A 15,126-nucleotide genomic window follows, 5' to 3' on the forward strand; every position below is an offset into this window, starting at 1 on the left:
CCGGAATTATCCTTACTCAATAAAGGACTCACATTCGCACCTACGGGAGGTCTTAATAAATTTGAGACCTTCATTGATCTAAATAATTTCATCAGAAAACTAACATTAAAAAGACACTTTTTAAGGAAAGAGGACGCTGTTATCAGTAATTATGAAAACCAATCAAAATCAGGTCTAAAACCGACCTTTAAGTTTTATCCTCTGGAGTCAAAAGGGAGTAATATCAGCATTTTTTATGAGATGGTAAAAAAGGATCTATGTGAAACCAACTTGGAAAAAATTAAGGAGAGGAACATCACGAATCGAGAAAAAGAGGCTCTTAAGAAGTTACAGAAAAATCAAGGAATTGTGATAAAACAAGCTGATAAAGGGGGGGGGGGGGTCTGGTTATCATGGACCGTGAGAAATACATTAATGAAGCTCAGAGATTACTGGGAGATGACGCTTCCTACACTAAACTTTCTGGTGACCCCAAAGATGTCTTTGTTGATGAATTAAGAACACTGTTAGTGCGCGGTCTACGCACAGACATCATTACGAAGGGAGAATTCCAATTTCTGATGAAGTCAGACCCCATTACCCCTATCTTTTATTTCCTGCCCAAAATTCATAAAAACCTGGAAAACCCGCCCGGAAGACATATTGTGGCGGGTATTGATTCGCTTACGTCAAATTATCAGAATACGTAGATGTTTTCCTCAAAACTTATGTTAAAGAGCTACCATCATATTTAAAGGACACCCCTGCCGTGTTGAACTCCCTGAAAGACCTTGAATGGAAAGACACCGTTAGGTGGGCAACAATAGATATTCAGTCGTTATACACTTGTATAAACCACGAAAAAGGTGTAACAGCATGCAGAGAATTTATGGAGAATGATACCTCACTAACAGCTATCCATAAAGATTTTATCTGTGATGTCATGTATTTTATCCTCCAGCACAACTATTTTAAATTTTTAGATCATTTTTACCTACAGCGATGCGGGACCGCTATGGGTACGATTTTTGCACCGAGCTTCGCAAATGTATTCATGGGCAGTTGGGAGAAAAGTTTTATCTATGGTAACCATGATTTTAAGAACCACCTAATCTTTTATCGTTGTTGCATAGATGACATTTTAATCATCTTCAGAAGAACGGTTTTATAAGTTCCTTGAATTCCTGAGCAACAACGAGTTGAATCTCGTTTTCACATCTAAGATCAATAAAGAATCTATTGAATTCCTTGACCTGATTCTAGTGGGGATGGATGGAAAAGTCGAAACCAAGAACTTTATTAAACCAGTTGACACAAACAGTTACCTGCACTACAAAAGTAACCACTTAAAGAAATGGAAAAATAACATCCCCTTCTCCCAATTCAACAGAATAAAGAGAAATTGCAGCAACCAGGAAGAATGTGAAGCCCAAATTGAGAAGTACAAAAGTAGATTCAAGGATAAAGAATATCCAATCAACATCTTGGAAGAAGCAGCCACCAAATTGAAGGCACTAGAGAGATCAACGCTGCTAGAATACAAGACCAAAGAAACCAAAAAAGATTCTGTCTCTTTTATTACAACATACAACCGCCATGAGAAATCCATTAGAGACTCACTCAGTAACCACTGGGGAATCCTATTAATGGACCCGGTCCTTAAAGAAATCCTGCTCCTCGCCCCGAGATCATCTTCAGGAAATCAAAAAATCTTAAAGATGTCCTAGCCCCAAGTATGCTACGCAAGGAACCTGAAGAGGATCCACGAATGCCAAAATGCACGGGATCCTTCAAATGTGGCCGATGCAACATCTGTAGGTACCTACACCCAGTAAGGAAAACATTTACGGACACAGAGAAAAAGGAAGTGTACAAAATGAAAGATTTCATAAACTGTAATACCCAATCGGTGATCTATTTATTGGAATGTGAGTGCGGAAAACAATATGTGGGAAAAACAAAGAGACCGCTTAAAATAAGGATCCAAGAACATATCCGCAATATAAAAAACAAAATGGAGAACCATGCTGTATCCAAACATTTCAACATAGCACACAACTCCAACCCAGAAGCATTGACTTTTAAAGCAATTGAATTTGTGAAGCTGGGAGAGGAGGCGACCTGGCAAATAAACTTTCACGCAGAGAAATGTATTGGATATTCCAACTACAGACACTCCACCCAAAGGGATTCAATGACTATTATGAAATCACTCCGTTCCTGTGAATTCATTCGTGCCATCATGAATTTACGGTTGGATTCCAACCCCCTGTTCTTCACCTGCCCCTTATCACAGCCGCAGCACTGCTGACCCTACCCACTATCACCCCCTCCACTCTCCCCCCCCCACCCTCCACCTCCTCCTCCTCCCCCCCCCCCTCCACCCACTCCCTTCCAACATCACCATCCTGTGGGTCACTATATGTATATAGTCGTAATATGACACATGTATGGTAAGTAATTATTACAGTCAAACCACACTGGAAATGCCCAATCTCGCCCGATCTTGGAAGCGAAGCAGTGTCGGGCCTGATCAGTACCAGAACAGGGAGACCACCTGGGAAGATCAGGTACTGTAACCAAAACTCACATAAAAAGCCTACATGAGCATGTCATTATTATAACTCTATAACCACATAAAAAACTCACATGAAAAAAAAAACCTCACATGAGTATATCACTAGTACCACACTAATGTCTGCACCTTATGAATATTAATATCTTTTATCCATTAATTGCACGAAGCACTTTATAATTACCTACTTATATTTATTTATCTAATTAATCTGCACTTTACGCACATCATCCTCTATTTATGCGAATAATTGGTTATAAATTTACCAATTAGATGAAGTATTTTCCAATGACTTATATGAATGCCCTGTTTTTAGTGTCTTTCTGCATAAGAATTGTTACTATGGTGACTAGATCGTTTTTAATCACTCACTAATTAAACCTCTTTATTTATTCCTATGTCGAATATCACGGAGGATTGACATAATAATATTCCTGATCCTGATCTCCACAAATATGGCCGCCGCATGGAAATGCTAATGAAAAACCGACACAAAGATGGCCGCCGCTGGAGCTATCTGTACGAGTATTCCTGGCCTCTAGGAAGAACAGAACTAGTGAGAACCACGGGCGCATGCGCGGTCCCGTCTCCGGAAGTGGGGCGGAAGTGACGCGACGCCAGGATACCGGAAGTGTGGCGGAAGATCCGCCAGCGCTTTTATATATGCTTTTTTTCCACCTTTCATGCTCCAAACTTGCATCTACAGTATTTACTACACATTGTACCTATATACACTATTTAATCATGATATATAATAACTGTAACTAATAGGTTTTAGTCTGTTCTGCAATACCATGTGCAAACAACAGGAAGTGATGTCATAATTGCTATTAGATCAGTACTGGTATAAATAGAAGCCTGGTCCCACTCTGCCAATACCCCTTGATGAAGTCTGAATGACGAAACGCGTTGGACAACCTGGCAGTGACCACATACCCAGTTAAGCAATAATCTTCTTATTTATATATTTTAACTGGTAATATATTTTATGTGTACATTGTTTTTATCCCATTTTTTAAAGAGACTTGTATAAAAAAACTTTTATGTGAAATAATTTCTTTTTCTATGTGAATAAATTGTACTCTATTTTTATATTTATCTACCTATAGTGTGAGTTTTTATCTTTTTAAGACACCGTTGGTCGCTAACCCCCCCCTTGTATGTATGTATGTATATATTTATATATATATATATATATATATATAATCAATGCCTTATTGTGTAAGATATCTTAATAAGGTAATTGTATAGTATTTAAAATATATGTAATTACATAAATTATGTAGTTACCAAAAGACAGTTGTGTAGTTGAAAATGTGTACTTTGATGTCTATAGTTAGACCATGCGGTCTGAAAGGTTTTAGATTATAGATCTACTGTATTTTGTTTCATGCTTTGTATCAGCTGTGACTAGATCTCCTCTCCTCTCTGGTTTTCCTTGCAGAACATATTAAAAAGCGTTTAAGTACTCATGTTGTATCACAACATTTTTCGGAAGTCCATGACAGAAACCCAAGCGGATTAAAATTTCTGGGCATACAAAAGTGCAGCTCCATCCATCTGCAGCATCCCCTACTGTGTGCAGTTACAGGTATGGAGAGGAAGGACATTACCCATATTTCTCTGACGTCCTAGTGGATGCTGGGTACTCCGTAAGGACCAAGGGGAATAGACGGGCTCCGCAGGAGACTGGGCACTCTTTAAAGAAAGATTAGGTACTACATCTGGTGTGCACTGGCTCCTCCCTCTATGCCCCTCCTCCAGACCTCAGTTAGAATCTGTGCCCGGCCAGAGCTGGATGCACTAAGTGGGCTCTCCTGAGTTCACTAAAAAGAAAGTATTTGTTAGGTTTTTTATTTTCAGTGAGATCTGCTGGCAACATACTCACTGCTACGTGGGACTTAGGGGAGAGAAGCAAACCTACCTGCTTGCAGCTAGCTTGTGCTTCTAAGGCTACTGGACACCATTAGCTCCAGAGGGATCGAACACAGGGCCCGACCTCGATCATACGTTCCCGGAGCCGCGCCGCCGTCCCCCTTGCAGAGCCAGAAGACGGAAGATTCCGGAGAAAATCGGCAGCTGAAGACTCCGGTCTTCAATAAGGTAGCGCACAGCACTGCAGCTGTGCGCCATTGCTCCCACAGCACACCACACGCTCCGGTCACTGGTGGGTGCAGGGCGCTGGGGGGGGGGGGCGCCCTGGGCTGCAATTAGTATACCTTAAGTGGCAAAATGCACATAATACAGTTCTAAACTGTATATGTGCCTAATCCCCCGCCATAATTATTATTAAAAAAGCGGGAGAAGCCCGCCGCTGAAGGGGCGGGGCTATCTTCCTCAGCACAGCCAGCGCCATTTTCTCTTCACAGCTCCGCTGGAAGGACGCTCCCCAGGCTCTCCCCTGCAGTATACACTACGGAAAGGGTAAAAAAGAGAGGGGGGGCACATAAATTTAGGCGCAAATTGTGATATAAGCAGCTATTGGGGGAAAATTCACTTTGTGTATAGTATAAATCCCTCTGTTATATAGCGCTCTGGTGTGTGCTGGCATACTCTCTCTCTGTCTCCCCAAAGGACTTTGTGGGGTCCTGTCCTCAGTCAGAGCATTCCCTGTGTATGTGTGCGGTGTGTCGGTACGGCTGTGTCGACATGTTTGATGAGGACGCTTACGTGAAGGCGGAGCAGGTGCCGATAAGTGTGATGTCGCCCCCTGCGGGGCCGTCACCAGAGTGGATGGATATGTGGAAGGTATTAACCGACAGTGTCAACTCCTTGCATAAAAGGTTCGATGACGCAGCTTTGGGACAGCCGGCATCTCAGCCCGCACCTGCCCAGGCATCTCAGAGGCCATCAGGGGCTCAAAAACGCCCGCTACCTCAGATGACAGACACAGATGTCGACACGGAGTCTGACTCCAGTGTCGACGAGGATGAGACTAATGTACAATCCACAAGGGCCATCCGATGCATGATTACGGCAATGAAAAATGTGTTGAACATTTCTGACATTAACCTGGTTACCACAAAAAAGGGTATTATGTTTGGGGAGAAAAAGCAGCCAGTGACTTTTCCCCCATCTGATGAGTTAAATGAATTGTGTGAAGAAGCGTGGGGTTCCCCAGATAAGAAACTAGTGATTTCTAAGCGGTTACTAATGGCGTACCCTTTCCCGCCAACGGATAGGTTACGCTGGGAGACATCCCCTAGGGTGGACAAGGCGCTCACACGCTTATCAAAAAAGGTGGCACTGCCATCTCAGGATACGGCCGCCTTAAAGGAGCCTGCAGATAGAAAGCAGGAGGCTATCCTGAAGTCTGTGTATACACACTCAGGTACTATACTGAGACCTGCTATTGCTTCAGCATGGATGTGTAGTGCCGCAGCAGCATGGTCTGATTCCCTGTCTGATAACATTGATTCCCTTGATAGGGACACTATTTTGCTAACCATACAGCATATTAAAGACGTAGTCTTATATATGAGGGATGCACAGAGGGACATTTGCCGGCTGGAATCTAGAATTAATGCAATGTCCATTTCTGCCAGGAGAGTATTATGGACTCGGCAGTGGACAGGTGATGCTGATTCTAAAAGGCACATGGAGGTTTTGCCTTATAAGGGTGAGGAATTGTTTGGGGACGATCTCTCGGACCTCGTATCCACAGCAACAGCTGGGAAGTTGACTTTTTTACCTCAGGTTCCCTCACAGCCTAAGAAAGCACCGTATAATCAAGTACAGTCCTTTCGGCCTCAGAAAGGCAAGCGGGTCAGAGGCGCGTCCTTTCTGCCCAGAGGCAGGGGTAGAGGGAAAAAGCTGCACCAGACAGCCAGTTCCCAGGAACAAAATCCTCCCCTGCTTCCACTAAGTCCACCGCATGACGCTGGGGCTCCACAGGTGGAGCCAGGTGCGGTGGGGGCCCGTCTCCGGAACTTCAGCGACCAGTGGGTTCGCTCACAGGTGGATCTCTGGGTTCTACAAGTGGTATCTCAGGGATACAAGCTGGAGTTCGAGACGTCTCCCCCTCGCCGTTACCTCAAATCAGCCTTGCCAGCTACTCCCAAGGACAGGGAGGTAGTACTGGCGGCAATTCACAAGCTGTACCTCCAGCAGGTGATAATCAAAGTTCCCCTCCTTCAACAGGGACTGGGTTACTATTCCACAATGTTTGTGGTACCGAAACCAGATGGTTCGGTGAGACCCATTCTAAATTTGAAATCCTTGAACACTTATATAAGGAAGTTCAAGTTCAAAATGGAATCGCTCAGGGCGGTTATTGCAAGCCTGGAAGAGGGGGATTATATGGTATCACTGGACATCAAGGATGCTTACCTACATGTCCCCATTTACCCACCTCACCAGGAGTACCTCCGATTTGTGGTACAGGACTGCCATTACCAATTCCAGACGTTGCCGTTTGGTCTGTCCACGGCACCGAGGGTATTTACCAAGGTAATGGCCGAAATGATGATACTCCTTTGAAAGAAGGGAGTTATAATTATCCCGTACTTGGACGATCTCCTTATAAAGGCGAGGTCCATGGAGCAGTTGTTGGTCGGAGTAGCACTATCTCCGGAAGTGCTACAACAGCACGGCTGGATTCTGAATATCCCAAAGTCGCAGCTGGTTCCTACGACGCGTCTGCTGTTCTTGGGTATGATTCTGGACACAGAACAGAAGAAGGTGTTTCTCCCGGAGGAGAAGGCCAAGGAGTTGTCATCTCTGGTCAGAGACCTCCTAAAACCAAAACAGGTGTCGGTGCATCACTGTACGCGAGTCCTGGGAAAGATGGTAGCTTCTTACGAAGCAATTCCCTTCGGCAGGTTCCATGCAAGGATCTTTCAGTGGGATCTGTTAGACAAGTGGTCCGGATCGCATCTTCAGATGCATCGGCTGATCACCCTGTCCCCGAGGGCCAGGGTGTCTCTGCTGTGGTGGCTGCAGAGTGCTCATCTTCTCGAGGGCCGCAGATTCGGCATACAGGACTGGGTCCTGGTGACCACGGATGCAAGCCTCCGAGGTTGGGGGGCAGTCACTCAGGGAAGAAACTTCCAAGGACAATGGTCGAGTCAGGAGACTTCCCTACACATAAATATTCTGGAACTAAGGGCCATTTACAATGCCCTAAGTCAAGCAAAACCCCTGCTTCAAAACCAGCCGGTGCTGATTCAGTCAGACAACATCACGGCGGTCGCCCATGTAAACCGACAGGGCGGCACAAGAAGCAGGATGGCAATGGCAGAAGCCACAAGGATTCTCCGATGGGCGGAGAATCACTTGATAGCACTGTCAGCAGTGTTCATTCCGGGAGTGGACAACTGGGAAGCAGACTTCCTCAGCAGGCACGACCTCCACTCGGGAGAGTGGGGACTTCATCCAGAAGTCTTCACGCTGATTGTAAATCGTTGGGAAAGGCCACAGGTGGACATGATGGCGTCCCGCCTCAACAAAAAGCTAAAAAGATATTGCGCCAGGTCAAGGGACCCTCAGGCGATAGCTGTGGACGCTCTAGTGACACCGTGGGTGTACCAATCGGTTTATGTGTTCCCTCCTCTTCCTCTCATACCAAAGGTACTGAGGATAATAAGAAAGAGAGGAGTAAGAACTATACTCATCGTTCCGGATTGGCCAAGAAGGACTTGGTACCCGGAACTACAAGAAATGATCTCAGAGGACCCTTGGCCTCTGCCGCTCCGACAGGACCTGCTGCAGCAGGGGCCCTGTCTGTTCCAAGACTTACCGCGGCTGCGTTTGACGGCATGGCGGTTGAACGCCGGATCCTGATGGAAAAGGGCATTCCGGTTGAAGTCATTCCTACACTGATAAAAGCTAGGAAGGATGTGACAGCAAAACATTATCACCGCATATGGCGAAAATATGTTGCTTGGTGTGAGGCTATGAAGGCCCCAACCGAGGAATTTCAGCTGGGTCGATTTCTGCACTTCCTACAGTCAGGAGTGACTATGGGCCTAAAATTGGGATCCATAAAAGTCCAGATTTCGGCCCTGTCTATTTTCTTTCAAAAAGAACTGGCTTCACTGCCTGAAGTTCAGAAGTTTGTCAAGGGAGTGCTGCATATTCAGCCCCTTTTGTGCCTCCAGTGGCACCTTGGGATCTCAACGTTGTGTTGGATTTCCTAAAATCACATTGGCTTGAGCCACTTCAGACCGTGGAGCTAAAATGTCTCACGTGGAAAGTGGTCATGCTATTGGCCTTAGCTTCGGCTAGGCGTGTGTCAGAATTGGCGGCTTTGTCATGTAAAAGCCCCTATCTGATCTTCCATATGGACAGGGCAGAATTGAGGACTCGTCCCCAATTTCTCCCTAAGGTGGTATCAGCGTTTCATTTGAACCAACCTAATGTGGTGTCTGCGGCTACTCGGGACTTGGAGGATTCCAAGTTGCTGGACGTAGTCCGGGCCCTGAAAATCTATGTTTCCAGGACGGCTAGGGTCAGAAAAACTGACTCGCTGTTTATCCTGCATGCACCCAACAAGCTTGGTGCTCCTGCTTCTAAGCAGACTATTGCTCGCTGGATCTGTAGCACGATTCAGCAGGCTCATTCTGCGGCTGGACTGCCGCATCCTAAATCAGTAAAAGCCCATTCCACGAGGAAGGTGGGCTCTTCTTGGGCGGCTGCCCGAGGGGTTTCGGCTTTACAACTTTGCCGAGCTGCTACCTGGTCGGGATCAAACACGTTTGCAAAATTCTACAAGTTTGATACCCTGGCTGAGGAGGACCTTGAGTTTGCTCATTCGGTGCTGCAGAGTCATCCGCACTCTCCCGCCCGTTTGGGAGCTTTGGTATAATCCCCATGGTCCTTACGGAGTACCCAGCATCCACTAGGACGTCAGAGAAAATAAGAATTTACTCACCGGTAATTCTATTTCTCGTAGTCCGTAGTGGATGCTGGGAGCCCGTCCCAAGTGCGGACTTCTGCAATACTTGTATATAGTTATTGCTTAACTATAGGGTTATTGTTCTGAGCCATCTGTTGAATGAGGCTCAGCTGTTATTCATACTGTTAACTGGGTATAGTTATCACAAGGTGTACGGTGTGATTGGTGTGGCTGGTATGAGTCTTACCCTGGATTCCAAATCCTTTCCTAGTAATGTCAGCTCTTCCGGGCACAGTTTCCCTAACTGAGGTCTGGAGGAGGGGCATAGAGGGAGGAGCCAGTGCACACCAGATGTAGTACCTAATCTTTCTTTAAAGAGTGCCCAGTCTCCTGCGGAGCCCGTCTATTCCCCATGGTCCTTACGGAGTACCCAGCATCCACTACGGACTACGAGAAATAGAATTACCAGTGAGTAAATTCTTATTTTAACAGTTTTGTGGAAGGCGAACTGAACATCTAACTCCACATTATCATGCTCTGCGCAGAGCCGGCCTTAGCTATAGGCAGGCTAGGCATTTGCCTAGGGCATTCAAGCATGTCTAGGGGCATCCAAGCATGTCCCTGCAGCATCTCATGCTGAGAGGGACAGTCCGCAAACTAACTGTTACTTTCCAAATGTATTCAATCAGTACTTGTATACACTGCTGTTTACATTTGTCAAAAAAAATGCACACTGTGCCTTAAACTTCCTCTGACATGCTTGAATGCCCCTGACTTGGGAGACCTCAGACAGACAGCAGAAGCCCAGTAAATGCAATTCCTGGACCTGTGACATTTTTACTGACTATATAAGGTTATTACTGGATGGCTTCTTATGATAACACATGTGTATTTTGGAAGACTGCTTCACAGAAACCTGACATCACCTATACTGCTTGTGCACATGGGGGAGGGGGACCCTGCCATCCTGTGTGTGTCCCTTATCCCTGTGCAAACCCCAGGTGTCTGCAGGGACATAACATGGGCAGTGTTCTCCCCACACTTTATTTCCTAGTCAGTCCATACCGTAAAATTCCCCTGCCATCTAGCACTGTAACGTGGTCAGTAAGTTGCGTTGTGCTATTTCTATATGAAACATCAGTGCAGCGTGACTTTTGGACACATCAAACTGGAGGGCAGAGCATTTAGCTCTCACAGTATAAAGTAAAGTGCATGCAGTTAACGGGAGTAACAGACACCAGCAAACACACTGAATAGTGAAGAGAATGGACAGTTTCTACATGTTTGATACTGATCTTTTTGTATAACCAGCAAGTGTGGCAGTATCTGTGGCAGTATATGTGTATTATGGGCATTACTAATGTGGGGCATATGTGTAAGGTGCATTACTGTGTGGCATTATGTGTATTATGGGCATTACTAATGTGGGGCATATGTGTAAAGTTCCTTTACTGTGTGGAATTATATGTATTATGGTCATTACTGTGTGGCATTGTGCAGAGTTGAACTGGCCCACAGGGTAACCCCCCGGTGGGCCCCACTACCTGAGCGTTGCAGGTACAGATGCAGAACTAGCGGCGGAGCTAGGGGGCACCAGACAAAATTTTGCCTAGGGCATCAAATTGGCTAGGGCCGGCTCTGGCTCTGCGGAAGGATAAACCATCTGCAACTGATTCAAATTTCTCCTTGGAAGACTGGCAACAGATTAATAGTGATATTAAGACCTTCTTAAAAGATATAAAGATATAGGGGGTCATTCCGAGTTGATCGCTCGATAGCTATTTTTGGAAGTGCTGCGTACAGATAGTCGCCGCCTATAGGGGAGTGTATGTTTGCTTTGCAAGTGTGCGATCGCATGTGCAGCCGAGCGGTACAAAAAAGTTTTGAGCAGTTTCTGAGTAGCTCTGAACTTACTCAGCCGCTGCGATCACTTCAGCCTGTTCATGCCCGGAATTGACGTCCGACACCCGCCATGCAAACTCTTGGACATGACTGCGTTTTTCCAACCACTCCCAGAAAATGGTCAGTTCACACCCACAAATGCCCTCTTCCAGTCAATCTCCTTGCGATCGGCTGTGCAAATGGATTCTTCGTAAAATCCATCGCTCAAGAAATGATCCGCTTTGTACCTCTACGACGCGCCTGCGCATTGTGGTGCATACGCATGTAGTTCGGAACTGATCGCAGCGCAGCGAAAAAACCTAGCGTGCGATCAGGTCGGAATGACCCCCATAAAGAGTAAGGAACAGCAGGAATCCTTCTTTTCAGCAAAACACTGACAATTTGCCTCCTATTCGTGATCCAGCAACTAACAAGTATAAAGAAAAAGAAAATCAAGCTGCTAACCCTAAGGTTCCACATGATTACAGAGACTGGGATAGACATGATGTTGAAAGGGAATTATCCAGTCTCGATGAGAATAATGAGAAAAGCAAACAGTCATAGACTGTTCTAAATACGAAGGCAACAAAAATAAAGAAAACAATAGACACAATGGGTATTAGCCTAGAGCAGAGAAGTTTTCTTGCTATCCGTGAAAAGGAAAAGGTGACTGAAGCTTTTAAATGTGTGGACTATAAGGAAAGCATTTGTTATTGTACCAGGTTCCCTGTGATATAGGGGGTAATTCAGAGTTGATCGCAATAGCAAATTTGTTAGCAGTTGGGCAAAACCATGGGGGTCATTCAGAGTTGTTCGCTTGTTGCCGATTTTCGCTATGCTGCAATTTGTTGCAAAATGCGCATGCGCAAGGCACGCAGGGCGCTTGCGCTTAGTTATTTAATTAAAAACTTAGTAGATTTGCAATGGATTCTGCAGCGTTTTTCAGTCGCACTGCTGATTGGTGAATGATTGACAGGAAAGTGGCATTTCTGGGTGGTAACTGAGCATTTTCCGTGAGTGTCCTAAAAAACGCAGGCGTGTCATGGAAAAACGCTGGAGTGTCTGGAGAAACGGGGGAGTGGCTGGCCGAACGCAGGGCGTGTTTGTGACGTCAAACCAGGAACTATACGGCTTGAGCTGATCGCAATCTGTGAGTAGGTCTGGAGCTACTCAGAAACTGCAAAGAATTGTTTAGTAGCAATTCTGCTAATCTTTAGTTCGCAATTCTGCTATGCTAAGATACACTCCCAGAGGGCGGCGGCTTAGCGTGTGCAATGCTACTAAAAGCAGCTAGCGAGCGAACAACTTGGAATGAGGGCCCATGTGCACTGCAGGTGTGGCAGATAACATTTGCAGAGCTAGATTTGGGTGGGTTATTTTGTTTCTGTGTGGGGTTAATACTGTCTGCTTTATTTTTACACTGCAATTTAGATTTCAGTTTGAACACACCCCACCCAAATCTAACGCTCTCTGCAAATGTTATAGTCCCCCCCCCCCCCCCCCCCCGCAGTGCACATGGTTTTGCTCAACTGCTAACAAATTTGCTGCTGCTATCAACTCTGAATTAGGCCCACAGTGAGAGTGATGGTTTTATATGTCCACATCGGTGAAAAAGGTTAAAAGTGGTTGAAGTACAGTGTCCTACTGTACTTCCAGAATTAGAGACAAAGTAAAATCTGAGAGTCCTATGGTGGTGAACTGCTGAAAGTGCATATTAGCAATAGACCTCTATATTAAGGGTATCTAGTGGATTTATTATTTATTTATTTATTAACAGTTTCTTATATAGCGCAGCATATTCCGTTGCGCTTTACAATTAGAACAACAGTAATAGAACAAAACTGGGTAAAAACAGACAGACATAGAGGTAGGAAGGCCCTACTCACAAGCTTACAATCTATAGGGAAATAGGCATTGATACACAAGGATAGATGCTACCTGTTGCATAATGGTCCACCAGATTGCTAGGTTCTTAATGGGTTGTATGATGATACCCCACAAAGTTATCCAAGTGTCAGGAGGGTGTGAGAGTAAAGAAAGACAAGATATGTGATGTTATGAATACTCTACAGAGGATGTAATTAGATAGGGAAGCACTGAAGGTTATGTGGGTATGTCTGGAATTTGATAGGCTTGTCTGAAGAGGTGAGTTTTCAGGGAACATTTAAAGGTTTGGAGACTAGAGGCGAGTCTTACTGTGCGTGGGAGTGCATTCCACAGAATGGGTGAAGCCCGGATAAAGTCCTGTAATTTTGAGTGTGAACAAGTAATGCGTGTGGATGAGAGACGTAGATCTTGTGCAGAGCGGAGAGGTCGGGTAGGGAGATATTTTGAGATGAGTGAAGAGATGTATGTTGGTGCAGTTTGGTTAATAGCCTTGTATGTGAGTAAAAGTATTTTATATTTAATACGGTAGAATACCGGTAACCAATGGAGGGACTGACAGAGCGGATCTGCATACGATGAACGTCTGGCAAGGAAGATTAGCCTCGCAGATGCATTCAAAATGGATTGTAGTGGTGAGAGCCTATGTTTGGGAAGACCGGTCAGGAGACTATTACAATAATCAATGCGGGAGATGATGAGTGCATGGATTAGAGTTTTTGCTGTGTCTTGTGTAAGATAAGGGCGTATTTTGGATATGTTTCTTAGATGTATGTAACATGGATGTGGATGTGGGACCTTCACTATGTGGTACTTTATTTTAGTTGTATTATTATTTTTATACGCTCCTAAATGCTACGTAGGTTATTGCATACAGAGTATCAAGGATTAATGTGGATTAAAAACAATATATCTGTAAATTAAAAAGAAAAATAATGGTGACACGGAACAGTTCTGTTGCTTCCCGCTGATCATCCCCACTGCATTTCCTCTCAGAAATAAGTAGTGAGTCTATCATAGCAATATATGACATAGGTGAGACCAGGAGACAACATTGAACGCTTTATTGGTGGCTAATACCCCTTTTTCACTGCCGCAATATCCCGGGTTATTGCCGGGTCATCCCGGGTTACAGCTGAGTCGAAAAGGGTCCCTGAAAAATAACCCGGGTCCAGTTACCCGGGAATCTGACATGGGTAGCTACAATGGTCGCACCCAAGTAAGGCTGCAGTGTAAATGGGTAACTGGGGTCATCCGACCCAGGTCCGGCTAGAAGCCTATAGAGAGCAGGATCACCGGCACTTGGTCATGATGTACCTCCAAGCGCCGGCAGAACAAAAAGACTGCACATGGGTGCAGTGTAAGTGGGCCAGACCCAGGAATAACCCAGTCCAACATGCAGTTTAAACGTGGTTGGAACAGTGTCCAAAAACCTGGGAAAAAGGGGCATAAGTTTGAAGGATATTTGAGGAGGAAGCTGCTATTGCTGCCACAGTTATACATATGTCATTTGCTGAGCGATGACCTGACACAGATGATGGCAGTAAATAAAGTGAGGAATATGGGTTTTTGCAGTGCTAATTTTGTAGAAAATAGGTTCAGGAACTCCCGGGGGTGGGCAGCAGTAGGCGGAGCTGTGGGTAATGTGGGAGGAGCTACAGTGGGCGGGGCACCTTTGTAAGAATGAGATAAAGAGTAACAGCGCTATAAATATCAATTAAAATCACAATTTAATGAATTAAAAAGACAAAAAATTGTCATGCAAAGAAATAGATAACAAGCTGAAAATGAGGGATTTACCTATAGTACAATAAGATACTGTAAGTGCCAGCTGCAAATTGAAAACGAACATGTCCCATTATATTGATGGACAGTTCATAATAGGCAGATTGGTGTATACACTTCCAATGATTGTAAAATTACCGGCTGTGTGTTCCAAAGCATAGGATCCTGTGCGATGGTCCTTAGGGCA

The 15,126-nt window shown here is 45.0% G+C and overlaps 1 pseudogene; it reads left to right on the forward strand.

The window, feature by feature from the left end:
• Positions 1–2,441: 2,441 nt before the first annotated feature.
• Positions 2,442–2,561, forward strand: LOC135051485 (5S ribosomal RNA; annotated as a pseudogene).
• Positions 2,562–15,126: the final 12,565 nt, after the last annotated feature.

The sequence above is a fragment of the Pseudophryne corroboree genome, chromosome 2 (genome assembly GCF_028390025.1).
Source record: "Pseudophryne corroboree isolate aPseCor3 chromosome 2, aPseCor3.hap2, whole genome shotgun sequence".
NCBI classification, from domain to species: Eukaryota; Metazoa; Chordata; class Amphibia; order Anura; family Myobatrachidae; genus Pseudophryne; species Pseudophryne corroboree.